At 36.2% G+C, this 27,241-nt stretch overlaps 1 pseudogene; it reads left to right on the forward strand.

Annotated features, from left to right (window-relative positions):
• The first annotated feature begins 23,576 nt into the window (after nt 1-23,576).
• On the forward strand, nt 23,577-26,323 carry LOC110203420 (tudor domain-containing protein 3 pseudogene; annotated as a pseudogene).
• Nucleotides 26,324-27,241: the final 918 nt, after the last annotated feature.

A 27,241-nucleotide genomic window follows, 5' to 3' on the forward strand; every position in this document is an offset into this window, starting at 1 on the left:
CCACCTAATAATATGTTTATTCTTCATGATGAATCTTCAAAGAACATAAGAACCAGCTGGGCACAGCAGTCAACTTTGTGTATTAGAAAGAAAACAGCCCAGAAAAGGCAGAGAGGCTACAGTATTAAGGAAGATTTTCTATTCCTTTCTTTCTTCCTTAAAAGCCAGGATAGCAAATATTGTATTTGTGCTGATTGTTTCTTTGCATGGTCCTGAGACCAGTTGTGCAGTAATGTGTGCACCTGCCATAAAAAGAAATGAAACAAAAATTGAACAAAAGTTTCTTCTTCCTGTTTCAAAAACCAAATGATTCAGTCTAAAGGAAAAAGAAAACACATACAAAAGCTATTCCTCTGTAATACTTGCTACTAAATAGACCTTCCCAGTGCACCATGTGGTTTATGTGGACCTGCAATGTATTTACCCATTGTACGTCTTCAAGAAGGCCATATGTTTCTTGTCAAGGAATAGTAAGTCTGACATACAGCTGGTTTAAATAGCCTGCATGTCAAAGATGACTGGAGTGCCTTCTATATTTCAAACAGTGGGGATCAAGTCAAAATTCTGCCTTTTCCAATTGGTTTCCAAACCCTGTTACCTATAAAATAAAGTTTACGGGCAAATCTATGTTGTCTGCAACAGAGAGTTTTAGTCATATTGTCATTGATTCCTTTTTAAATGTAAAAAAAAAAAGTATCTCCAAATCTGCTTTACAGTATATTTATAAGGGATAGATGAATTGACTTTATAAAGATTTCTATTTTTTGCTGTGTATGTTCTCTGCTAATGCCTAGTTATAAGAAAAATGAGAAAATGAGAAGATTTTAAAGGTTTATATAGTACTACTCCAATGGTTCTCAAAGTGTGGATTGGAGAGTCCTGGAGTCCTAAGACCCTTTCACTGAATACACAGTATCCAAATCATCATTATAATCATCATCATTTTAATTTCTAAAATGTAAATATTGACATAGTTCACATAAAAAAAGCCTTATTTGGGGAGAATCCTTAATTTTTTTTTCCAGAATATAAAGTGGTGCTAAGAACTAAAGAATTTGAGAATGGCTGCTGTAGCCAGAAGTTTTTCCTCCTGTGATAGTTGACTTCCTTTTATTTATTACATGTATCCTACTATATATTGTTTCAACAGCAAATATTTAGTAAACCCTTGCTGTATGCAAGGCACTGTGCTCAGAGAGGTGAAGGAGAGATTGAGGAATACATGTTGGTTCCTTTCTTCAAAGAATTTACCCTCTAGAGAAGGAACTAAGAGAAGCATACAGATAAAGCTACAGTCCCAAGTAGATTTTGGAAGTCATACAAGAAAACAAAGTAGAAAAGGCATTTTGTGATTGGAAAGATGACTTTAGACTGATTAGAGAAGATTTAGTGGATAAATTATAATTTGCTGAGCACCTTAAATTCTCTATATACAAAATGAGGATAATAATAGTCACAGTACCCACCTCCCAGAAATATGCTTTGGAAAACTTAACGTACTACAGAAATTAATGTTGTAATTAATTTATTTTTGAACTTCTGAGAGTTTTTGAGAATTCAAAGAAGAGAGTAATGGATAGGGAATTGGGTTTAGAAACAGAAGAAATGAGACTCTATCCTATTTGAACCACTTATTAGTTTTATGACCAAGAACATGCCACCTAACATTTCTATGGTAGAGATTCTTTATCAATCAATCAATAAATATTTACTAATTACTTTTTTTCCTGTGTGCCAATCACTATGCTAAGCACTGAGGATACAAAAAGAGGTAAAAGGCAGTCCCTGTACTAAAGGAAGTCACAATCTAATAGGGGTGATAACATTCAAACAAAATGTAGAAACAAGCTACATAGGATATAAATAGTAAATAATTTACAGAGGGAAGACAATAGAATTAAGAGACATTGGGAAATGTTTCCTGAAAAGATGGGGTCTTAGTTGGGTCTTCAAACAAGCCAGTGAATTCAGTAGACAGAATAGAGGAGGAGGAGAGTTTTTCAGTCATGAAGGACAGCCAGAGAAAATGGCAGGAGCGGGGAATGGAATGTCTTGTTCATAGATCAACCAGGAGTCCAGTGTCACAGAATTGAAGAGTATGTGACAGGGAGTAAGGTGATAGGAAACTAGAAGCATAGAAGGGTGGGTTTTGGGGAGCTTTAAACACCAAAGGATTTTGTATTTGATCCTGGAGTCAATAGCAAGCTCCTGCAATTTGTTGAATGGGGTGGGGTGAAATATTTAGACTTGCATTTTAGGAAAATAGCTGTAATGGCAAACTGGAGGACAGAATGGAGTGAGAAGAGGTTGGACTCACCAGCAGGTGAATTGCAATAGTTCAGGTATGAAGTGATAAGGGCCTGCACCAGAGTGGTTCAGTGTTAGAGGACCAAAAGGGAATGTATTCAAGAGATGTTGCAAGGGTGATATCAATAGGCCTTATCAACAGATTGCACATTGTATATAGATATCATCTGTAAAATGTGTTAATATTTTTACTTCCTACTTCAGTAGAGGGTTCTGAAGAAAGCATTTTGTAAATTTTAATTTATTCATCTAAATGTGATTTATATATTAGTTGGGTTAATAGAGTAGGTGATTGAGAAAAGTAAAAGAAGTGGAATGAATAACAACATGAGTGAAAGTACAGATGCAAACATGGGCAAAAATGTTGAACAACAATAAATAATCTAATGTTGCTAGTGTTTAATGTGTGTTTAATGAGGAGTTACTATTGCAGTGATCAGAACAAAAACTGAAAAAGCCGATGTATTGAATGTGAGTTTTGACTTTGATTAATTAAAAAAAAAAGGTAAATGAGTCCTTGATTCCAAGAGAGAAGGTTATATTTTGAGAAGACAGCTTTAGCTAAAAAAAATTGAGGACAGGGACTTGTTTATAATAGAAGGGATAATGAGAGTGATTTGCTAGAGGCTGCATTTAGTTGGACATGAGGAGAAGTTGAAAGAGGAGAAAGATAAGGAAAAAGGCATACAGAAGAAGAAAGGTTAAAACCAAAGGAAATATGGATGAGGTTTAGGACTAGAACAAAAGGGACTGCAAGGAAGCAAAGCAGAAGGAGAGGGTGAAAGACTAAAGAAAGTTAGAAATAGGAATAGCCAGGAATAGATAAAGAAGTTTGAGAAGATGAAAAGTAGAAGTAAGACTTGAAAAGAAAGAAAAGGGAATTGGTAAGTTAAAGTGTTCAAATCTGGGCTCAGACACTTACTAGTTATGTAACCCTAGGCAAGTCACTTAACTTTATTTGCCTCAGTTTCCTCTTTTGTAAAATGAGCTGAAGAAGGAAATGGCAAACCACTCCAGTATCTTTGCCAAGTAAATCCCAAGTAGGTTCGTGAAGAGGTAGACATGACTGAAACTACCAAACGACATCAAGATAAAATAGAACTAAGCTAACAAGAATTCTAGTACTTGGGAAAAGGAGCTAGGAACCATAAGTGGGAGAGTCACTTTTGTGTGTGCGTTACAAAGACACTAAATGCAGAGCTCATGGGAGCTAGGGAGTTTGAGGAACCTGGAGGCCAAGGTACTTAAAAAAAGACAGTGATTGTAGTGAGGAAGACTCTGAGACAGGTTCTGAACTTATTTTGGAGGAAGTACAGTGACCTGTGAATCCAATGATAGTAACAATAAAGATTTCAACAAACCTGAGTGGACCTTAAAGGAGAAGTGGTTGCTGACAGTTGGTTGTAGTATCTAAAAGTAATATTGGGCAGCAAGGTGTGTATCAACTCCTTTTGACATTATGCTTCAGAAGGAAAAGCCAGTTTGAAAAGGCTGCCAAGAGATGTCATATCTTCAGGAGAAAGCTTGTTTTCAATAAGCATTAGAAGGTAGATGAAATGTGGAAGGAATATGCCTAGGATGAAGAGTTTAACAGTGGAAAAAAAGTATTCAAAGCTCCTTGAGGAAAAGGAGTGCAGAACAGGATAAGACCTGGAAAGGGCTAAAGCTGAATTTACTGTGAGATGGGCCATAGTTGCCACTCTCTGTCTTTTACATTAATTCCCTTACTGATCCCAGGTGGCCCAACTTTGTTCCAAAGGTCCCCCCAGCTTTCTGTAGGTCTGAAAGTCATTGAATTATAAGGGAAATCTGCCTCAATGGGAAGACTGGGAAAAGGGCATGAAGACCAAGGAACCATGGAGAATAACAGTCAAAGGAGTGGGTGATGGAACTGATTATACAGGAAAGGAAGGAAGGTTACCTTCCTGGATTTTAGCACCTGGGACAAAACCCCATCTACTACATACTAGTTCTGGTTCTGAGACAAAGGATATTAGACAAGCTAGAAAGTGTGGGGAAGGTAAATACACACACACACACACACACACACACACACACACACAATACACATATATACACAGAGGACTGAGAATCTATTTTCCAGCAAGTATAGAGAGCAAGAAGCATATGTCAATGCTTGTATAAAGTATATGATAATTACTAGCAATAGCCAAGAATCTGATCTCTCTGCTAAAATAGCAAGTTCATCTCTCTCTCTCCCTCTTGCCTTCCTGTAGGAGGTGGAGATTTATTTTTTAAGCTTTTATTTAGTATTTTATTTTTCTCAGTTATATGTAAAATGTAATATTTAATATTTGCTTGAGGTCCAAATTCTCATCCTTCCTCCCTTCCTACCCCCAATCCCCGTTGAGAAGAAAAGCAATTCCAAAAGGATTATACATGTGTAGTCATGCAAAAAATATTCATAATAGTCATGTTGTGAAAGACAACATAGACAATAAACTCAAGAAAAAAAGAGAAAGTAAAAAAAAAAGTGTGCTTCAATCTGTATTCAGACACTAACAGAACCTTCTTCTGGGGATAGATAACACTTTTGATCGTAAGTTCTTCAGAATTGGCACAGATTATTGTATTGCTGAGAATAGCTAAGTCATTCACAGCTGATAATCTTACAATATTTCTGTTACTTTGTATACAGTACATTTCACTTTTCATCAGCTCATTCAAGTCTTTGCAGGTTTTTTTTCTGAGAGCATCCTGTTCATCATTTCTTACAGTATAATATTATTCCATCATAAGCATATACCACTTGTTCAGCTATTTGCTAATTGATGGACATCCCCTCAACTTCTAATTTTTGTCCCCAGAAAAGAACTGCTAAAAATATTTATGCACATATAGGTCCTTTTCCTTTTTAATTTTTTATCTCCTTGGGATACAGACCTAATAGTGGTATTGCTAGGTAAAAGGGCATGCATGATTTTATAGCTATTTGGGCATAGTTCCAAACTGCTCTACAGAATGGTTGAATCAATTCACAATTCCACCACCAGTGCATTAAAGTCTCATTTTTATCATGTGCCCTTCAACATTTATCATTTACCTTTTCTGTCCTATTAGCCGATCTAATAGGTATGAGGTAGTACCTCGGAATTGTTTTAATTTGCATTTCTCCAATCAATAGTGAGTTAGAATTTTTTTTTTCATATGGCTATAGATAGCTTTGATTACTTAATCTGCAAATTGATCATATATTTTGATCATTTATCAATTGGAGAATGGGTCTTATGTTTATAAATTTGACTCAGTTCTCTATATGTTTGAGAAATGAGGCCTTTATCAGAGAAACTTCTTCAATTTTTTTTTCAGTTACTAGTGCTAATTTTATTTCCCTTCATCTTATTCTACCAACCCCAATTATTCTATTGTCTCTCCCCCTTGACCCTGTCCCTCCTGTTAAAGTGTTTTGCTTGTGACTACTCCCTCACCCAATCTTCCCTCCCTTCTATCACCCACCTCTCCATTCTTCTCTTATCCCCTTCCCCTCCTACTTTCTAGTAGGGTAAATAAGATAGCTATCTATACTCAGTTGAGTGTGTATGTTATTCCCTCTTTGAGCCAATTCTGATGAGACTAAAGTTCACTCACTCCCCCTCACCTCCTCCCTCATTCACTCCACAGCAAAAGTTTTTTCTTGCCTTTTTTATACGAGATAATTTACCCCATTCTCTCTTTCTCTTTCTCCCAGTACATTCCTCTCTCACACCTTAATTTTATTTTCTGTATATCATCCCTTCATATTCAATTCATACCTGTATAGGGCAGCTAGGTGGCACAGTGGATAGAGCAATGGCCCTGGATTCAGGAGGACCTGAGTTCAAATCCAGCTTCAGACACATAACACTTACTAGCTATGTGATCCTGGGCAAGTCACTTAACCCCATTGCCTAACCAAAAAAAAAAAAAATAAAGAAAACAATTCACACCTGTGCCCTCTGTCTATATATATTCCCTCTAACTATCCTAATGAGTTACAAATATTACATTCCCATGTAGGAATGTAAATAGTCTACTTATTAAGTCTCTTATGATTTTCTTTTCCTGTTTATCTTTTAATGCTTCTCCTGAGTCTTGTATTTGAAAGACAAATTTTCTGTTCAGATCTGGTGTTTTCATCAAGAATGCTTGAAAGTCCCCTATCTTGGGGGAAGCTAGGTGGCACAGTGGATAGAGCACCAGCCCTGGATTCAGGAGGACCTGAGTTCAAATCTGGTCTCAGACCAGACACTTGATACTAGCTATGTGACCCTGGGTAAGTCACTTAACCCTAATTGCCTCGGGGAAAAAAAAAAAAAGGAAGTCCTCTACCTCATTGAAAAGCCATTTTCCCCCTTAAGGATTATACTCAATTTTTCTGGGTAGGTGATTCTTGATTGTAGTTCTAGCTCCTTTGCCCTTCAGAATATCATATTCCAAGCCCTCTGATACTTTAATATAGAAGTTGCTTAATCTTGTGTCATCATGACTGTGTCTCCATAATACTCGAATTGCTTCTTTCTGTCTATTTGCAATATTTTCTTCTTGACCTAGGAACTCTGGAATTTGACATAATATTCCTGGTAGTTTTCATTTGACTATCTTGTTCAGAAAGTGATTGGTGGATTCTTTCAATGTTTATTATACCCTCTGGTTTTGAATATCAGGGCAGTTTTCCTTCACAATTACTTGAAAGATGATGTTCTATGCTCTTTTTTTTTTATTGTGGCTTTCAGGTAGACCAATAATTTTTAAATTATCTCTCTTGGATCTATTATCTAGGTCAATTGTTTTTCCAATGACATATTTCACATTGTGTTTGATTTTTTTATTCTTTTGGTTTTGTTTTATCATTTCATGATTTCCCATAGAGTCATAAGCTTCCATTTACTCTGTTCTAATTTTCTCTTTTTAAAAATTTTTTTAAAAAATATTTATTTTTAGTTTTCAACATTCACTTTCAACAAGATTTTGAGTTCCAAATATTCTCCCCATCTCATCCCTCCCCATACCGTAAGATGGCATTCATTCTGAATACCCTTTCCCCTAATCTGTTCTCCCTTCTATCTCTCCCCATCTTCTCTTATCCACTTCCCTTTCTATTTTCCTGTAGGGTGGAATAGATTTCTATACCCCATTTCCTGTATTACTTATTTCCCAGTTGCATGTGAAAACAATTCTTTTAAACATGTATTTTTAAAACTTTGGGTTCCAAATTTTCTCCCTTCCTCCCTCCTCACCCACCATCATTGAAAAGGCAAGCAACTCGATACAGGTTATACATGTGTAGTCAAAACACTTCCATAGTAATCATGTTGTGAAAAACTAAGTATATTTCCCATCATCCTACCCCACCCCCAATTTATTCTATTCTCTCTTTTGACTCTGTCCCTCCTCAGAAGTGTTTGCTTCTAATTACACCCTCCACCAATCTATCCTCCCATATATCATCTCCCTGCTCTCTTGACCCCCCACCCATTTTCCTGTAGGGTAAGATAGATTCCCAAACCCAATTGAGTGTGTATGTAATTCCCTCCTTAAGCCAAATATGGTGAGAATAAGATTCACTCATTTCCTCTCACCTTCCTGTGTTTCCCCTCCACTATAAAATCCTTTTCTTGTCTGTTTTATGTGAGATAATTTACCCATTTTTACCTTTCCTTTTCTCCTTCTCCTAGTATAACCCTCTTTCATCCCTTAATTTTATTTCCTGGATATCACCCCTTTATTTTCAACTCACCCTGAGCACTATCTATCTATCTATCCAACCATACATATATATTTTTTTCTTTCCAATTACCCTAATACTGACAGAGGTCTCATGAGTTATAAACATCATCTTTCATGTAGGAATGTAAATAGTTCAACCTTAATAAGTCTCTTATGATTTCTCTTTCCCATTTACCTCTTCATGTTTCACTTGAGTCTTGTATTTGAAAGTCAAATTTTCTAATCAGCTCTGGTATTTTCACCAAGAATGCTTGAAAGTCCCCTATTTCATTGAATAACCATTTTCCCCCTGAAGGATTATACTCAGTTTTGCTGGGTAGGTGATTCTTAGTTGTAATCCTATCTCCTTTGACCTCTTGAATATTATATGCCAAGCCCTGTGGTCCCTTAATGTAAAAGCTGTTAAAGCTTGTGTATCCTGATTGTGTTTCCACAATACTTGAATTGTTTCTTTCTGGCTGCTTGCAATATTTTCTTCTTTACCTGGGAACTCTGGAATTTGGCTATAATATTCCTAGCAGTTTTCCTTTGGGGATCTCTTTCAGGAGGTGATTGGTGGATTCTTTCACTTTCTATTTTGCCCTCTGGTTCTAAAACATCAGGGCAGTTTTCCTTGATAATTTCATGAAAGATGATTTCTAGGCTCCTTTTTTTTTATGATTATGGCTTTCAGATATCCAGTAATTTTAAATTCTCTCTCCTGGATCTATTTTCCAGGTCTGTTGTTTTTCCAGTGAGATGTTTCACATTGCTTTTTAAAAATTTTTTCTTTCTTTTGGATTTGTTTTACAGTGTCTTTATTTCTCATGAAGTCACTAGCTTCCAATTGCTCCATTCTAAATTTTAAGGAATTATTTTTTTAGTAAGCTTTTGGACTGCCTTTTCCATTTGGCCAATTTTGCTTTTGAAGGCATTTTATCCTCATTGGCTTTCTGGACCTCTTTTGCCTTTTGGGTTAGGCTATTTTTTAAGGTGTTATTTTCTTTAATATTTTTTTGGGTCTCCTTTAGTAAGATGTTGACTTGTTTTTCATGATTTTCTTGCATTGCTCTCATTTCTCTTCCCAATTTTCCTCTACTTCTGTTGTTTCTCAAACTCCTTTCTGATATTTTCCATGACCTGAGACTGATCTCATATTTTTCTTGGAGGGTTTGGATGTAGGAGCTTTGACTTTGTTGTCTTCTTCTGGTTGTGTGTTTTGTTCTTCTTTGTTACCAAAGCAGATTCTATGGTCTGACCTTTTTTGTACCTGTATTTGTTCATGATCTCAGTCAATTACTTGCATTTTAAACTCTTTTTTAAGGTTGGGGTCTGCTGCCAGTGTGGAGAATGTCCTGTTCCAAGCTTCAGGGGTTTTGTGCAACTGTTTTCAGAGATACTTCTAGAGATGTGTAAATTTTCACTTCTTCCAAGTTGGTAATGTCAAGGGCAAGGTGTTCACTCTTTTCCTGGCCTATGCTGTACTCTATGAGTGATCACAAGCAGTATTTTAAGCCTTGGAACTATGAGGAGGATTTCTTCTCCATCACCACTACAAGCTCCACCATGCCAGCAGTCCTCCTTGCCCCAGGATTGCCACCCAGAACTGTGACCCAAATTCAAGCATGCGCAAAGCAAGAGAATCCTGCCTCAACACTAGCAAAGAGATACCTGCATTCCCCCTCTTATTAGCCACTGGATTTCCCCTCAGTCTGGAGGTCAGAAGTTCCAGAAGCATCTGCCACCTCAGGGCTGTGTCAGGACTGGGACTGGAACCAACCCTCTCTTACTGTGGTCAGACATATCTTTCCTACTGACCTTCTAAGTTGTCTTTGGTGTTTGTTGGTTGAGAAGTCTGGAAAGAACCACAACTACTCATAATTCAGTCCTCTGAGGCCTGCTGCAGCTTAGTGGGGGCCTGGTCTTTGCCTGCATGGCACACGCTGAACTGTGTTCCTCTCCCAGCCCGGTGCAATAGACTTTTCCAATCAGGCATCCAGGTTGTCTTGGGCTGGAAATTGTTTCACCCTGTATTTTTGTAGGTTCTGCTGCTTTAGAATTTGTTTAGAGCCATTTTTACAGGTATTTGGAGAGGTTTGGGGGAGAGCTCAAGCAAGTCAGTGCTTTTACACTAACATCTTTAACCCTGCCCCCCCCCCCCAATTCTTCTTCACCTCCTTGGCTTTTTGGACCTCTTGTACCATTTGGCCTAGTCTGCTTTTTTTTTTTTATGAAATGTTTTTATTTTAAAAAAAGTAAAAAGGTTTCTAATGTGGAAACATATAAGAAAAAGAATCTGAAGAGTCAGACAATAAACAGCCTTTGTTAGGAGGTTAGAGAATACAATGTCATGCAAAGGTGAAAGGGAAGAAGGACATCTGATTCACAGTAACTAAGAAATATAATTAAACCTTTTCCTGAAGAAGAGGAAGCTGTATACTCTGAGAAGTAAGTAGTTACTAGTCCTTCCAGGAATGTAGAACTGTTGGTGCTGTCTGGAAAGACATCATCCAGGAAAGATAAAAGGACAAAGATATAAAGTGGTTGGCAAATCCTTATTAACTGGCACTGAAACAGTTATATGTTTATACAGTAACAGTAACAATAACAGATAGCTCTGGGGCATGTATTCAAGCTATAGCTAATAGCAATGGCTAGAATTTTTTATCCATATTTCTATATACACACACTTATACACATATACATATCTACATTATGTGTGTTTACATATAGAAACATATAAAATTTCAACAACCCAGTGATGTAGATCCATCATTTTCTCCATTTTGCAAATAAGGAAACTGAAACTAAGAGAGATTAAGAGGAGGCAGGATTCAAATGGAGGACTTCTGGACTTCAAGTCCAGGATTCTATCCACTATAACAGAAAAATTCTCAAGGTGTGTCAAGAGAGATTCACGCGACCAAAGATGATATTGCCATAAGGATTCTACAAAGGATTATTAAGGATCATGACTTTTTATAAAGAAACTGAAGACTTGCAAGAAGTACAAGTGATGTTTTCCTTACTCTTGCCAATAAAAAGCAAGGACTTTAGGAGAAAAGGACATATTGAAGAAGTGATTATTATTTTGAGTTTATTATGATCCTCTCAAAAGAAGGAAATTTGTAATTATGCTTAAAAGTGTTAAAAGGTCTTTGAACTTCAACCAAGAAATCTCACAGACAGGTTTATACCTGTCTTAAACATCATAAACTTACAAGTTATTCCCCAATTGATAGTCAAGAATATGAACAGGCACTTTTTGGATGATGAAACTAAAGCTATCTATAGTCATATAAAAATGCTTTAAATCACTATTGATCAGAGAAATTGAAATTAAAACAGCCTCTGTGGTACCACCTCACACCTATCAGATTGGCTGACATGACATAAAAGAAAAATGATTAATGTTGGAGAAGATATGGGAAAATTGGGACACTGGTGCACTATTGTTGGAGTTGTGAACTGACCCAATCATTCTGGAGAACAATTTGGAACAATGCCCAGAGGACAATCAAACTGTGCATACCCTTTGATCTAGCAATATGACTTCTATCTCTATATCCCGAGATCATAAAAAGGGGAAAAGGACCCACACCCACATTTATAGCAGTTCTTTTCATGGTGGCAAAGAATTGGAAATTGAAAGGATGTCCATAGATTGAGGAACAGCTGAACAAATTGTGACATATCAATGTAATGGAATACCGTTGTGTTATAAGAAATGGTGAACAGATAGATCGCAGAAAAACCTGTAAAGACTTGCATGAACTGATGCTAAGTAAAGTGAGCAAAACCAGGAGAACCCTGTATGTGATAACAGCAACACTGTGTGGTGACCAACTTTGTTAGACTCACCTCTTCTGAGCAATGCAATAAGCTAAGATGATACCAAAAGACTCATAATGGAAAATGTTATCTATATCCAGAGAAAGAACTATGGAGACTGAATGCAGGTTGAAACATACTATTTTCTATTTGTGTGTGTGTATGTGTGTGTGTGTGTGTGTGTGTGTTTTCTTTCTTTTGCCTTTTCCCTTTTGTTTTGATTTTCATATGACTAATGTAGAAATATGTTTAATAAGATCATACATGTATAACCTATATCAGATTACATGCTGTCTTGGGAAGGGGAGAGTGAAGGGAGGGTGGACGAATTTGGAACTAAAAGTCTTATAAAAGTGAATGTTGAAAACTAAAAATAAATAAATTAATTCATTTATTTTTAAAAAATGAGGTCTATATTAGAAACACTGTCTGTAAAAATTGGTTCCCAGCTTTCTGCTTTCCTTCTAATTTTGGTTGCATTGGCTTTGTTTATGAAAAACCTTTTAAATTTAATATAATCAAAATGATCCATTTTGCTATTCATAAATTTTTCTATCTCTTGTTTGATTGTAAATTCTTAACTTGCCCATAGATCTGAAAGGTCAATTATTCCTTGCTCTCCTAATTTGCTTATGTTACCACCTTTTATGTCTAAATCATGTACTCATTTTGACTTTATTTTGGTATACAGTGTGAGATGTTGGTCTGTGCCTGCTATACTATTTTCCAGTTTTCCCAGCAGTTTTTGTCAAAGAGTGAGTTCTTATCCCAGAAACTAGAGTCTTTGGGTTTATCAAACAGTAAATTACTATAATAATTATGACTGTGTCTTGTGTATCAAGCTTATTACACTGATCCATCACTCTGTTTCTTAGCCAGTACCAAATAGTTTTGATGATTGCAAACTCATAAGTTTTAGATTTGGTATGGCTAAGCCATGTTCATTAGCACTTTTTTTCATTAATTATTTTGATATTTTTGACCTTTTGTTCTTCGAGATGTAATTTTTTTCTTAGCTCTATAAAAGTATTTTGGTAGTTTAATTTTATGGCACTGAATAAGTCAATTAATTTATGTAGAATTGTCATTTTTATTATATTAGCTCAGTCTACCCATGAGCAATTGGTATTTTTCCAATTATTTAGATCTGACTTGGTTTGAAAAGTGGTAAATTTTCCTGGGTTTGTCTTGGCAGGCAGACTTCCTAGTATTTTATATTGTTTACAATTATTTTGGGGGGGGCTAGTCAATGGGGTTAAGTGACTTGCCAAGGGTCACACAACTAGTAAATGTTATGTATCTGAGGCCGGATTTGAACTCAGGTCCTTCTGACTTCAGGGCCGGTGCTCTATCCACTGCACTACCTACCTGCTCCTGTTTACAGTTATTTTAAATTAAATTTTTCTATCTCTTGCTGCTTGGATTTGTTGCTAATATATAGAAATGCTGATGATTCATGTGTATTCATTTCATATATTGCATCTTTGCTAAAGTTGTTAATTATTTCAAGTAGTTATTTAATTGATTTTCTAGGGCTCTCTAATGATACCACCATGTCATCTGCAAAGAGTGATAGTTTTGTTTCTTCGTTGCCTATTGTAATTCCTTCATTTTCTTTTTCTTCTCTTGTTGCATAGGTAACATTTCTAGTATAACACTGAATAACAGTGGTGATAATGGGCATCCTTGATTCAGCCCATTGCATATAATGCTTGCTGATGGTTTTAGATAGATACTACTTATCATTTTAAGGAAGACTCCATTTATTATTATGTTCTTTAGCATTTTTAATAGGAATATGTGCTATATTTTGTCAAATGCTTTTTCTGCATCTATTGAGATAATTATATGAGTTCTGTTAGTTCTGTTATTGATATAGTCAATTATGCTGATAGTTTTCCTAATGTTGAATTAGGAATTGAATTCCTGGTATAAATCCCACCTGGTCATGGTGTACTTTCCTCATAATATGATGCTATAAGCTCTTTGCTAATATTTTATTGAAAATTTTTGAATCAATATTCATTAGGGAAATTGGTTTATAATTTTCTTTCTTTAAGCTCCTCCTGGTTTAGGTATCAGCACCATATTTGTGTCATAAAAACAATTTGGTAGGCCTCCTTTGCCTATTTTTCCAATTTTTTTTTATATAGTATTGGAATAAATTGTTCTTTAAATGTTTGGTAAAATTCCGTTATAAATCTGTCTGGCTCTGCAGATTTTTCCTTATGGAGTTCATTGATGAATTATTCAATTTATTTTTCTAAAATGTTTTTATTTGAGTATTTTATTTCCTCTTGCTAATCTGTGTAATTTATATTTTTGTAAATATTCATCCATTTTACTTAGATTGTCAGATTTGTTGGCATACAGTCGAGCAAAATAATTCCTAATTATTATTTTAATTTCCTTTTCATTGGTGGTGAATCCACCTTTTCATTTTTGATGCTGGTAATTCGGTTTTCATCTTTCTTTTTTTTTTTTAATCAAACTAAGTTTTGCTTTATCTGAGATCAGGATTGTTACCCCTGCTTTTTTTTTTTACTTCAGCTGAAGCATAATATATTCTGCTCCAGCCTTTTACCTTTACCCTGTATGTGTCACTCTTTTTCAAATGTGTTTCCTGTAAAAAACATGTTGTAGGATTATGGTTTTTAATCCATTCTGCAATTGGTTTCCATTTTATGGGAGAGTTCATCCCATTCACATTCACAGTTATGATTACTATCTGTGTCTTTTTCTCCATCCTCCCCCCCATTTATGCTTTTCTTTCTTTTTTCCTTTCCCCCCTTCACTAGTGTTTTGCTTTTGACCACCTCCTCCTTCAGTCCCTCCTCCCTTTTATTATCCCTTTCCCTTTTCTTCCCCTTTACTCTTACTGCTTCTTCCCTCCCTTCTTTCCCCCCTCCCTTTTCTTTCCCCTTTTCCCTCCTACTGCCTATAGGGCAAGTTAGATTTCTATACCTAACTGATTATGTTATGCCCTTCTTGAGCCAAATCTGATGAGAGTAAGGTTCAAACAATGCTCACCCCCCTCCCTTCTTTCCCTCTGCTGTAATAGGATTTTGTGTCTTTTCCTGTAATGTAATTTACCCTTGTCTGCCTCCTCCTTTCTCAGTACATTTTCTAAGATCAGATTGATCCACTTATTTGGATCCATTTAACCCACTTGATTAGATTTTTTTTATCATTACATCAAAGTCAACTAATATCCACCCTCTTTATGTATACTCCTTTAAAATGGTGTAATAACAATACAGTTCTCAAGGGTTGCAAGTGTCATATTCCCTTGTAGGGGTTTAAACAGCCCCCCCCTTATTAACAACATATTGTATCTTTCTGTCCCATTTACCTTTTTATGTCCTTCTTGAGTCCTGTACTTGAAGATCAAATTTTTTGTTGAGCTCTGGTCTTTTTATCAGGAAAGTTTGGAAGTCTCCTATTTCATTGAATATCCATCTCCTCCTTGAAAAATGATGCTCATTTTTGCTGGGTAATTGATCCTTGGCTGCATTCCAAGCTCCTTTGCCTTAGAATATCATGTTCCACCCTGCGGTCTTTTAATGTAGAAGCTGCAAGGTCCTGTGTAATCCTGACTGTGGTTCCATATTTAAATTGTTTCTTTCTGGCTGCTTGCAGCACCTTCTCTTTCATCTGGTAATTTTGGAATTTTGCTATTATATTCCTTGGCATTGTCAATTTGGGATCTCTTTCAGGTGGTGATCGGTGGATTCTTTCTATGGTTATTTTCCCTTCTGGTTCTAGGACTTCTGGCAGTTTTCCTTTATGATTTCCTGAAAGATACTGTCCAGGCTCTTTTTTTCATCATGATTTTCAGGTAGTCCAATAATTTTTAAATTGTCTCTCCTGATCGATTTTCCAGGTCGGTTTTTTACTGATGAGGTATTTTACATTTTCATCTATTTTTTCATTTTTTTTTTCTGTTTGACTGATTCTTGCTCTCTCATAGAGACATTAGTTTCCATTTGTCCAATTCTAGTTTTTAACAGATTGTTTTCTTCTGTTAGTTTTTGTACTTCCTTCTTCAATTGGCCAATTGTGTTTTTTAGGGACTTGTTTTCTTCAGTGTACTCTTCTGTTAGTTTTTGTACTTCCTTCTTCAATTGGCCAATTGTGGTTTTTAGGGACTTGTTTCTTCAGTGTATTTTTTTTCCAATTGGCCAATTGTATTTTTGAAGGACTCTTCTACCTCTCTCATTTGACTATTAAAATCCTTCTTGAGCTCTTCTAAGAAGGCTTTTTGGGCTTCAGACCAGTTCATATTCCCTTTTGTTGTTGCAGATGTGGGTTTGTTGACAATGTTGTCCTCTTCAGAATTTCTGTCTTGATCTTCACTCTTCTCATAATATGAATCTATGGTACGTTTCTTTTTACTCATGGTGTTTCTTTATTCCCTGGCCTTTAAAGAGATTGAGCTCTCCTGCTGGGGAACAGAGGGCACTGACCCAAGCTTCTTGTGTTGGGAGCCTAGGTCTTGGTCACTGGCTTTGTGTCTGGGCCTCTTATGTTGGCAATTGGAGGCTGTAGGTTTCTGGCAGCTTACCTCGTGTTGGGCTGGAATCAGCAAGGCTGGAACTTTCAGGCAATTCTAGGTTGCCTGCTTTTCCTTTCCTTTAGCTTTCTTCAGCTCCTTTTAGATGGGTGCTGCAGGGTGTTTATCTGCCTGGGGCCCCCTGCAGTGTTGTCTCCCTTGTTTCTGCTAATGCACTGGGAGATTCCTTTGTGGTAGAGTGCTGAAGCACCTGGTGGTTTTCTGAGCTGGTTTCCACAGGATCCACCCATCCTCACTGAAGCACTCAGAGGTCCAGGTGTTGGTGTTTGCCTGTTGCACAACCTGGGCTTCAGGATTTCTTCACAATTGGAGGCTGCAGGGCTCTGACAGCTCACCTGCTTTTGGGCTGGAACCAGCAATGCGGGAGCTTTAGGAAGACTTTAGGTTGTTTTCTTCACCTCCTTTCAGATGAATGCACAGGGTACTTATCCACCTGGGGCCCCTTGTAGTTCTGCCTCTCTTATTTTTGCTGAGGCACTGGGAGAACAGTTTGCTGGGCTGCTGTGCTGCTGGTCCCCATCTTACTTCTAGTTCAGCTGTTCCAGGTTTTTTTTTTCTGGGGTGGTATTTTCTGGGTTTTTCAGAGGTTGATAGGGGGAGTGAGAGTGACTAAACTTTTCACTCCACAATCTTGGCTTCTGGAAGTGGAAGTCTGATTTTTCAGAATTTCTAATTTGATATTTAATTGATGATTTTTAATTTGGTCTTTTTCTAGCTTTTTTAGTCACATGCCCAATTCATTGATCTGCTCTTTTTCTATTTTATTCATGTAAGCATTTAGAGATATAAAACTTCCCCTAAGTACTGTTTTGGCTGCATCTAATAAATTTTAGTACCTTGTTTCATCATTGTTGCTCTCTTTTATGAAATAAGTATTTGTATGATTTGTTCTTTGACCCACTCATTCTTTAGGATTAGATTACTTAGTTTCCAATTAATTTTAGTCCATCTTTCCACGTCCTTTTATTAAATGCTATTTTTATTGTATCATGATCCGAAAAGCATGCATTTAATATTTCTGCCCTCCTACATTTGACTGAGGTTTTTATGACCAAATACATGGTCAATTTTTGTGTAGGTGACATATACCACTAAGAAACTGGTGTGTTCCTTTCTATCACCATTAAGTTTTCTCCAGACGTCTTTCATATCTAAGTTTTCTAAAATTCTATTTACATCCATAGCTTCTTTCTTGTTTATTTTGTGCTTAGATTTATCTAGTCCCAAGAGGGGTAGGTTGAGGTCTCCCACCAGCATAGTTTTGCTGTCTATTTCTTCCTGTAACTCTATTTCTTCTCTAAAAATTTCATTGCTATACCACTTGATGCATCCATGTTTAGTGATGATATTACTTCATTGTCTATGGTAACTTTAGCAAGATGTAATTTCCTTCTTCATTTCTTTCAATTAGATCTTTTGTTGCTTTTGCTTTGTCTGAGAGCAGGATTGCTACCCCTGCTGTTTTTTTTTTAATTTTTTTTACTTCAGATGAAGCACAATATATTCCACTTCAGCTTTTTACCTTTACTCTGTGTGAATCTCTCTTCTTCAAATTTGTTTTTTACACTATATTGTAGGATTCTATTTTTTTTTAATCCAGCATGCTATCTGCTTCCATTTTATGGGGGAATTCATCCCGTTCAAATTTAGTTATGATTACTAATCTTGTATTTTTCTGCATCCTATTTCCCCCTTCTTATTCTTTTCTCTCTCCTTTCACTCTGTCCCTCCTTTCTAGTGTTCTACTTCTGGCCACCACCTCTCTTAATTTTCCCACCTTTCTATCCACCCTCTTCCCTTTTCTTTCCCCTTTTCCACTCCAACTTTAGCTCTTCCTTCTATCAGCCCCTCTCCCTTTTGTTCCCTTCCTACTTCCCTGTAGGGTAAGATAAATTTCTATACCCAATTGATTGTGATTCTTATTCTTTCTTTGAGCCAAATCTCATGAGAGTAAGGTTCAAACAATTCTTACCCTCCCCCTCTTTGCCTCTACATTAATAGGTCTTTCATATCTCTTCATATGATATAATTTACCCTTTTCTGCCTCCTCCTTTCCTCTTCTCCCAGTACAATCTGTTTTTTCCACCCCTTAATTTTTTATATCTTCATATCAAAGTCAACATATACCCACACCCTCTATCTATGACCCCTTCTAATTGCCCTAATAGGGATACAGTTCTCAGGAATTACAAGTGTCATCTTCCCCCATAGGTATATAAAACAATTTAACCTTATTGACCAACGCTATTTTTTTTCCCTTTTCTGTTTACTTTTTTTATGCTTCTCTTGAGTATTGTATTTGAACATCAGATTTTCTGTTCAGCTCTGGTCTTTTCATCAGGGAAATTTAAAAGTCTCCTATTTCATTGAATAGCCATCTTTTCCATTAAAAGATTATTCTCACTTTTGCTGTATAGTTGATTCTTGGTTGTAATCCAAGCTTCTTTGCCTTATGGAACATCATGTTCCATGCCCTACAGTCTTTTAATGTAGAACCTGCAAGGTCCTGTGTAATCCTGACTGTGGTTCCAGATATTTAAGTTGTTTCTTTCTGGCTGCTCTCTTTGCCCTGGTAATTTTGGAATTTGGCTATTATATTCCTTGGCATTTTGAATTTGGGATCTCTTTCAGGAGGTGACTTGTAGATTCTCTCTATGGCTATTTTAACTTCTGGTTCTAGGACTTCAGGGCAGTTTTCCTTTATGATTTCCTGAAAGATACTGTCCAGGCTCTTTTTTTTTTTTATCATAATTTTCAGGTAAACCAATAATTTTTAAATTGTCTCTCCTGGATCTATTTTCCAGGTAAGTTGTTTTACCAATGAGATATTTTACATTTTCATCTATTTTTTTTCATTCTTTTGTTTTTGTTTGACTGATTCTTGCTCTCTCATAGAGTCATTAACTTCCATTTGCTCAATTCTAATTTTTAACAAATTGTTTTCTTGTAGTAGATTTTTTACCTCCTTCCTTATTTGGCCAATTGTATTTTTTAGGGACTTGTTTTCTTCAGTGCACTTTTTTTTCCCACTTGGCCAGTTGCATTTTTTTTAAGGATTTGTTTTCTACAATTAATTTTTGTACTTCCTTTTCCAAGCTATTGACTCTCTTTTGCATACCTCTCATTTCTTTTCCCATTTTTTCTTCTACCTTTCTCATTTGACTTTTAAAATCCTTCTTGAGCTCTTCTAAGAAGGCTTTTTGGGCTTCTGACCAGTTCATAACCCCTTTTGAGGTTCCAGATGTAGGTTTGTTGACAATGTTTTCCTCTTCAGAATTTCTGCCTTGATCTTCACTGTTCTCATAATATGAATCTATGGTATGTTCCTTTTTGCTCATAGTGTTTCCTTATTCCCTGGCCTTTAAAGATATTGAGTTCTCCTGCTGGGCAACAGAAGAGCACTGACCCAAGCTTTTTGTGTTGGGAGCCTAGGTCTTGGTCACTGGCTTTGTGTTCTGGGGCCTCCAAAGTTGGCAATTAGAGGCTGTAGGGTTCTGGCAGTTTACCTGCTGTTGGGCTGTAATCAGCAAGTCTGGAACTCTAGGGCAACTCTAGGTTGCCTGCTTTTCCTTTCCTTTCGCTTTCTTCAGCTCCCTTCAGATGGATGTTGCAGGATGTTTATCTGCCTGGGGCCCTTTGCAGTGCTTCTTCCCTTATTTTTGCTGAAGCACTGGGAGATATGTTTGCTGTAGAATGCTGAGGCACCTGGTGGTTTTCAAAGCTGGTTTCCTTCCACCTGTTACCCTGACATCACTGAGGCACTCTGAGGTCCAGGTGTTGATGTTTGCCTGCTCCACCACCTTGGTTTCAGGATCTCCTTCTCGTGTGCTAAAGTGGGGCTTTCTGCTAGCTGGCTGGGATGCCTCTATTTCTGTATTGCTCCCCTTCCCCCAGGGAAAGAAAGGCCTTTCACATTAATCCCTCAAGCTACCTTGGGTACTGGACTGTTGCTTCCTGTCTTTCTTCTGGTTCAGCTGTTCCAGGGTTTTTCCTGGGGTGATATTTTCTGGGCTGATCAGAGGTTGACAAGGGACAGTGAGAGCGACTACCTTTTTCCTTTGTCTTAGGTCCCAGAAGCAGAACTCCAAGCCCTTCATTTTAAAATTAGGAGACTAAATATCAGGGAGGCTATAAAGCTCACTGTTCATAATGACAGAAAGTATAGATTTTAGGTGTGGATTGTATTGGATGTTCCCTAAAACCCTTTTTGAATCTGAGAGTCTAGAAAGTAGAATTGGGATTCAAACTCTACTCTTCCAACTCCATATTCAGTGCTGTTTCCAAAATGAAAATTTGCTCCCAGAAATTATTAACCACCTATGGTGTTGATTCCACCACAGCACAAGTAAAAGTAATGAGTGAATAGATACGTTCTTGCAAGACATGGACCAATAACTAATCCTCTCTTTTTCTTTAACCTCATTCTTGAACTTCTTGAGTTATAGTAGCTCTGTCATGAAACCAATGCAGCAGGGTTAACACTTGAACTAGGGAGAAATATAGCTGGATTAAAGCACTAGTATTTTTACCTCCTTAGCAAGCCTCTAGCTGTGATAAGACGAGAATTTCAAAATCGGTTGCTAAGTAGCTTGATAAAATGAGAAGAATGTCAGGAATATATTTTTTTCTTTTTCCTGGTGTTATTTTGAATTTAATAATATAGGGCTATGTGCTATAACAATATAATTTAACCTTCCCCTACCCTAAAGAACAAGAATTTCTTTGTCTAAAATAGGAAGAAAGCTCTGTTCTTCAGGGCCCCTGTCCCCCGTCTGCTCACAATGAGTGATTAACTGAGCTTAGAACCCTTGCCATAGAACTTGTGCCTTTCCCTGGGAGTGACAGAGGTAGCAAAAAATGAATTTAAATCTATCTCTCAAGGATGTTTCTGGGGAATATTATCAATTTCAGTTAATTATCAATTATCAAATTGTAATAAGAATGAAATTCTGGGTAGAAAGGGATAGTAGTTGGGAAGACAGTGGAGACCTCAAAGCATTGTTAAGTTGAGGGAGGAGGAAATATGATGGAGTTGGGCTTTGGGATAGTGTACCTATGATGTGGTGAGGGGGAGGAAGTAAAACAAGAAAGAACCTATCAGGTAGCTTTTCATTTTAAAGTCATTTTTGCTAAGTTCTAAAATTAACTGTTTCTCTGAGGTAAAAACAAACAAACTGTTAAGTGCTCTTAACACCTGTTAAATTCCAGTGTCCTGTTACTAAGCTCAATTTGCTCTACCCTAACTAGACCTATTATAAACAAAATTGGAAAGTCAGCAAAGTTTGTCTTTTGAGTTATCCACATCTCTCTTTTGAGTATCCCCTTGCTTTCCCTACACTGTTCTCTCCCTGAAATATTCAGGATTTCTACCCTTAGTTTTCCATCTAAACCTTCTCTCAGATCTTTATACTAAGTCATTAATAAGTGAGAACAACTTAGAATTTGATTCCTTTCATGGATAGTGGTAATTTAAAATAGATCAAAGCCATAACCTAAGAGTCTGGGCTTTAAACTAAAGACACCCCATTTTCCTCTTCTGGGGGTTGGCATAAGAGGAGAAAGCATTAGAAGACCTACAGTTCTGCCACTTCTATTCTCTAATTAATTGGTCAGTTTTGTGAAGAGATTATATCTGAAACCATATCTCATTTTAAACTACAATGAAACAAAATGAGTGAAGTTTTAGTCTGAGGGGCTAAGGCTAGACACAATGACTTTCACTCTGCCTTGGGAAATGCTAATGTAAGTGACATGGAAGATTATGGAGCTTCCTTAATGAAAGGAATTGAAGAGGTCTTAGTATTTTGCACATCAGTTTTAGGGATGATAGAGTAAGTACCTAAAATATTATTCTTTTATCCATGGCATTATAGAGGAAGAGAAAAAATGTTATTGTAACATTGAAACCTGAAAAGAAGTTTAAATGGCTCTGAAAACTTTATACCATGCTCAGTGATTACAGTTATAAAAATTAGGTAACCATTTGGCCATTATAGAGAAGATGAATATTGCTTAAATGTGTGGTGTCCAATAAAACAGGGAAGTAAATCAATTAGAGATATTAAGAGGTCACCGTCAAGAAAATACCATTTCTCTAATATTTCCCTCTTCATGATGAGATTATAGTGCAATCAATCATTTATAACATTTAATTGGTTGGTCACATTTCTATCAACATGTTCTCAAATTATGGATAGAAAATTAAGCAGCTCTGTTTAATTATGTGTTTATTTTGGGTTTCAAATTCTATTTCTCATCCAACAGCCAAATATTATGAAAGTATAATTCTAACCCTTCTTCCTCCATCACAGGCACAAAATAAATGAAAGAAAGTTTTATGTGTAGATGTCAAAGTCCAAGTCCTAGCTAATGTGTCATCGTTAGCTGATGAATTCTAATATTAGTCAAAAATTACAGCAGTACTTTGCACATAGTAATCACTAAATAAATATGTTGATTGACTCATTTCCAAGAACAAAGGAGGTTTGCCCATTTACTGGTTTTAGCTTGCTGTCTCTCAAACACTTGAAGTGCTAACAAGGACCATGATTTACCAGTGCCAATTTAGTGATAGCAACTTAGCAATTTCTGATGAAAAATTATTCCACTTAAACCAACATCATCCCCATCCTTTTTTGAGAGGAAGTTCAGACCTATGATGTCACTGGTGGATGAAACTCTGTGAAGAAATAACCTATATCTATGAGGATCAGGAACTATTGTGCAATGAATTGTGTAGGGTTACTTACATTTTATGGGACTTTAATAAGATCACACAGACAGTAAAAGTCCGAGGCATTTTTGACTCTGTGGTTTCTAATAGGAGTATTAAGAATATTTGGCCAAAACAATGTCCATTTCTCTAATTCTTCCCTATTTGTGCAATAATGAGTGATGACATTATAATGAAAAGCATAATTTATAATATTTGGTTGTCTGGCCACATTTTATATCAGTTTACACAGTCCATGTCTCCAAAATAAGGATTAAATACACTACGCTCTGCTTTATCTTATAACTTTATATATATTTTATTTTTTATTCTCATATTCATTTTTTTTTGGTCTGCAGTCTGAGATCTTCTCTTTCCTCTCCCCTTCCTCACACTCTGCCCCACTTCACCCCCCCCCCCCATAGCCAGACAGCTGCCAGGGCTGAAATTCTGAATGTGGTGCTGTCCCAGGCAGGTTGGTATTTTTCAGATGAAGGAATTGAAGCTTGCAAATGTTCTCCTGACAAAGTTAATATAAATGACATCACCCTGATTGCCCTCAATGCAGATTTAAGAACCATCGGCAAGAAATTCCTTCCCACTGACATTAAGGGCAGAAAGGTAGGAAGGCTTAAAGACCCATGCTTTCCATAGATTCAAAAAATCCTCAGTGTTTCTGCCCCAAAGGATAATGAAGAATGTCACATTGCACCAAGGATGCTGTGCTTGCAGATGACTGATGGCCATATAAGTTGCACAGCAGTAGAATTTAATTACATGTCAAAAATTAGCCTGAACACACCACCTGGATCCAAAGTTAAGCTCTTGGGCATCATTGATATAAAAATGGATTCCTGCTTTTGAATGACTCAAACACTGTAATCCTTGGAGGTGAGGCAGAACACCTTACTAAAAAATGGAAGTAACAGAATCTTGTCAAAACACAATACAAACAACTTCTTTTGTATCTTTTGGATAGACATATGTGTGTCTCATATCCAAGTGGATAACAGGGAATATGATTGGCAAAAGACATTGCAAACCTCCAGGTGATAATGATGAATTTGAAAAGCAGAGAACAGTTGTTATTGCAGAAATTTCAAAGAGCAGAAAGACTAAGATATTTGAAGGAGGTAGCAGTGATTCTAGAAGTAATCTCAGCATGAATACTAGAGGGAGTCAAAAAAGGAAAGTTTTCAAAAAAGAAAAGATAACAAAACCTGAAGGAAAATATGAAGGTGTCTATCAAGAGCTAGTTGTTGAAAAGTCTCTGAAGCACGTAACAGGAATGGGCTTCAGCAAAGAAACAATTGGGCGTGCCCTTATGAATAAGAGCATCAATATTATTTTTAACAGCAATAAGCACAAACCTGTTTTGAGTCTGCCAGTGAGAAGCAAAGGAAAAAACAAGGGACTAGGAAGATGTGAAGATGAAGAGGAGTTAGTAAATTCCAGGCCATCTATACCCAATATTTTATTTGTTTTGGAATTGAAAAAGGGATCTTTAAACATGGAAGAATCCAAATCACAGTCTCAGCCACTTAATTAGGGACAACACAGAGTGTTGAATAATCAAAAAAGAAAAAAAGAACTAAAAGCCTATAATTAACCAAGACATCTTCCTTGAAATGATACAACACCCAAGGAATGAAAATCCTCTGTATTTTCAAAGGGTCATTCAAAATTCAACACAAATTTTAGCAAACAGTGGGTTACCTAGAAGCTCTTCTATGGCATGAAGCATGGGTGAACAAGAGAAATGTGATAGGCCTTATACTGGAAATGACAGAATTAAAGTTATTGTGTAGCCTTCAACTTCTAACCAGAATAACTGTGTTTAAAAAAAAAAAAAAGAAAAAAAGAGAGATGCCTATGAAAAATAGACCAGGCAAAGGTCCAGCTTACTTGGAGGTAAAAAATCAAAACAACAACAACAAAAAAAAAAACACTTCCTCAAAAAACCCATAGCCCACAATAATCGAAAACCTGGGAAAAGGGAAAACTGCATATTAAACCTTGATCAGTTATGTGAAAGGAAAACATGAACAACAAGTAATGAAATTTTAGTGGCATGAAAAATTATACATATTTTAGTATGAATATAGATTACTTTAGTTCTGTTAGAACTGACAGCTTCAGTGATGTAGCAAGTGGAGAAGTTGAAGTTCCAGTGAAAGGAAGATGAGTTGGACCTATAGGATCCACTGGGACTTCAGCTTTTGATGATAAAAAAAGTTATTTTATAACAGTCGGTCCCAACAATTATACCCTAAAATGTTTTGGAATCTTCCCTTCCTGTGGAATGTGAAAGAATGTGGAAACTGGGAGATGAATGTTTTGTACTTTATTGGGAAGACAATAAGGTTTTTTTTAAAATAATATTTTATTTTTTCCAATTACATGTAAAGACAATTTTAACATTCATTTTTTTTATTTTGAGTTCCACATTCTCTTTTTTACTCCTCTCCCTCTCCCTGAGACATTAAGTGGTCAAATAAGGACTTGAAATAATTTCTTCTTGAATCCAAGAATGGTCCTCTAATCACCATGCAAAGCAGCCTCATATTCAAGAAGAGCCATATTCTGTCACATATTATTAAATAAGATAATATTTATAAAGTGTTTGGCACAGTGCCAGGCACATAGTAAGCACTCCATAAATGTTTATTCCTTTCCCTTCCCATTTTGTAACCATGGGCAAGTAATTGCTCAATTCCTAAACAACTCTCTAAGACTATAAAATACAGAAGGAATGTCAATCTGTGTTGGTTTCTGAACCAAGATTTTCCCAAAATAATGAAATTAAAGGTCCAGAAAAAAGCCTAAAAACATACATGAGTGTGTCTACACACATATAGGTATGTAGAGCTAAACTTAATTCTGCATGTGTTTATGTGTGTATATTCTGACCATGAATATAAATTTAAAACCCTTTGCATCTTAGAAAATGGTCCTCAGTTATTTCTATAGCAAAAAAGATTATTGTATTCTTGCTAATGAGATGAGTCTGTGTGAATTTCATTAGAATAGTACTTGAACATTGACCTGTCCATCATTAAAGCCACACTTACAGCATTCCAAATTTGTAGCACCCATTCAAGTTTGTCTTCTTCAAACAGAATCCAAGTTTACCCGCAGACCATGAGAAAACAGAGGATGACTTTAGTGGAGCAAATAGCTACAAACACATTTAAATACACCTTTTTGTAAACATATGTCACTCATAGACAATAATTTAAGTCACATACTATAGAAAACCTAAAGTAAGAGATAATTATTTTTTCTTTATTCAATTATTTAGAATTGAACAATGTACCATATGATTCTCCTACTTTACTTAGAAGGTCACCAAGATATTTTAGGTTCAGATTTTTAATTCAAAAAAGTAAATGACCAAATGATATTTTCCAACATTTAACACTAATATGTAAGAACTCACCTAATAGTTATTGTACTCTAATTATTTTTAAATTACGTAAGAAATACAGTCAAATATAATGAGTATTTCCATGTAACTGATTAAATTTGAATTTGATTGTATTTAACTGAATATTGGATAATGCAACTTCTTTGGTAATAGTCAAATATCAGAGATGATCTCCTGCTGGTTTGCATGTTTAAGAACTATATGAAGTAACACGGAGAAAATATTTCCAAAGCATTTCATTTAAGATGTTCTATATTTAAATTTCCAATATAAGCAATGGTGAAGAAGTATATTGTCTCTGCTTTGTCTTACTGTTTTGTTTTATTTTAGTCCAGAAGTTTGATTTTACTGGCACGAGGGATTCATTGAGTGGAAATTCCCTCTTCCAATGAAGATTAGCATCTCATCTGCAACTTATCATCTTAGATAGCTGTTGGGGGAGTACTAAGATGATAGGTGACTTGCCCCAGGTCACACAGTCAATATGTGTCAGAAGTAGAATTATGCACACAGGTATTCCTATCTCTGAGGCTAATCCACATTCCCTTTGTCATGCCTACTATTATTTTGTTAGGCTTTTTTTTTTCTTGATCCTGGTCTCTAGAAGTGGAGGAGTCAGGCTAGAGAAACCCTGCTTCATGTTCTGTCATTGACAGATTTTGAAATGCTTTCAGTTGCTTGGTGA

The sequence above is a fragment of the Phascolarctos cinereus genome, unplaced genomic scaffold (genome assembly GCF_003287225.1).
Source record: "Phascolarctos cinereus isolate Bilbo 61053 unplaced genomic scaffold, phaCin_HiC Scaffold_726;HRSCAF=1367, whole genome shotgun sequence".
Lineage (NCBI taxonomy): Eukaryota > Metazoa > Chordata > Mammalia > Diprotodontia > Phascolarctidae > Phascolarctos > Phascolarctos cinereus.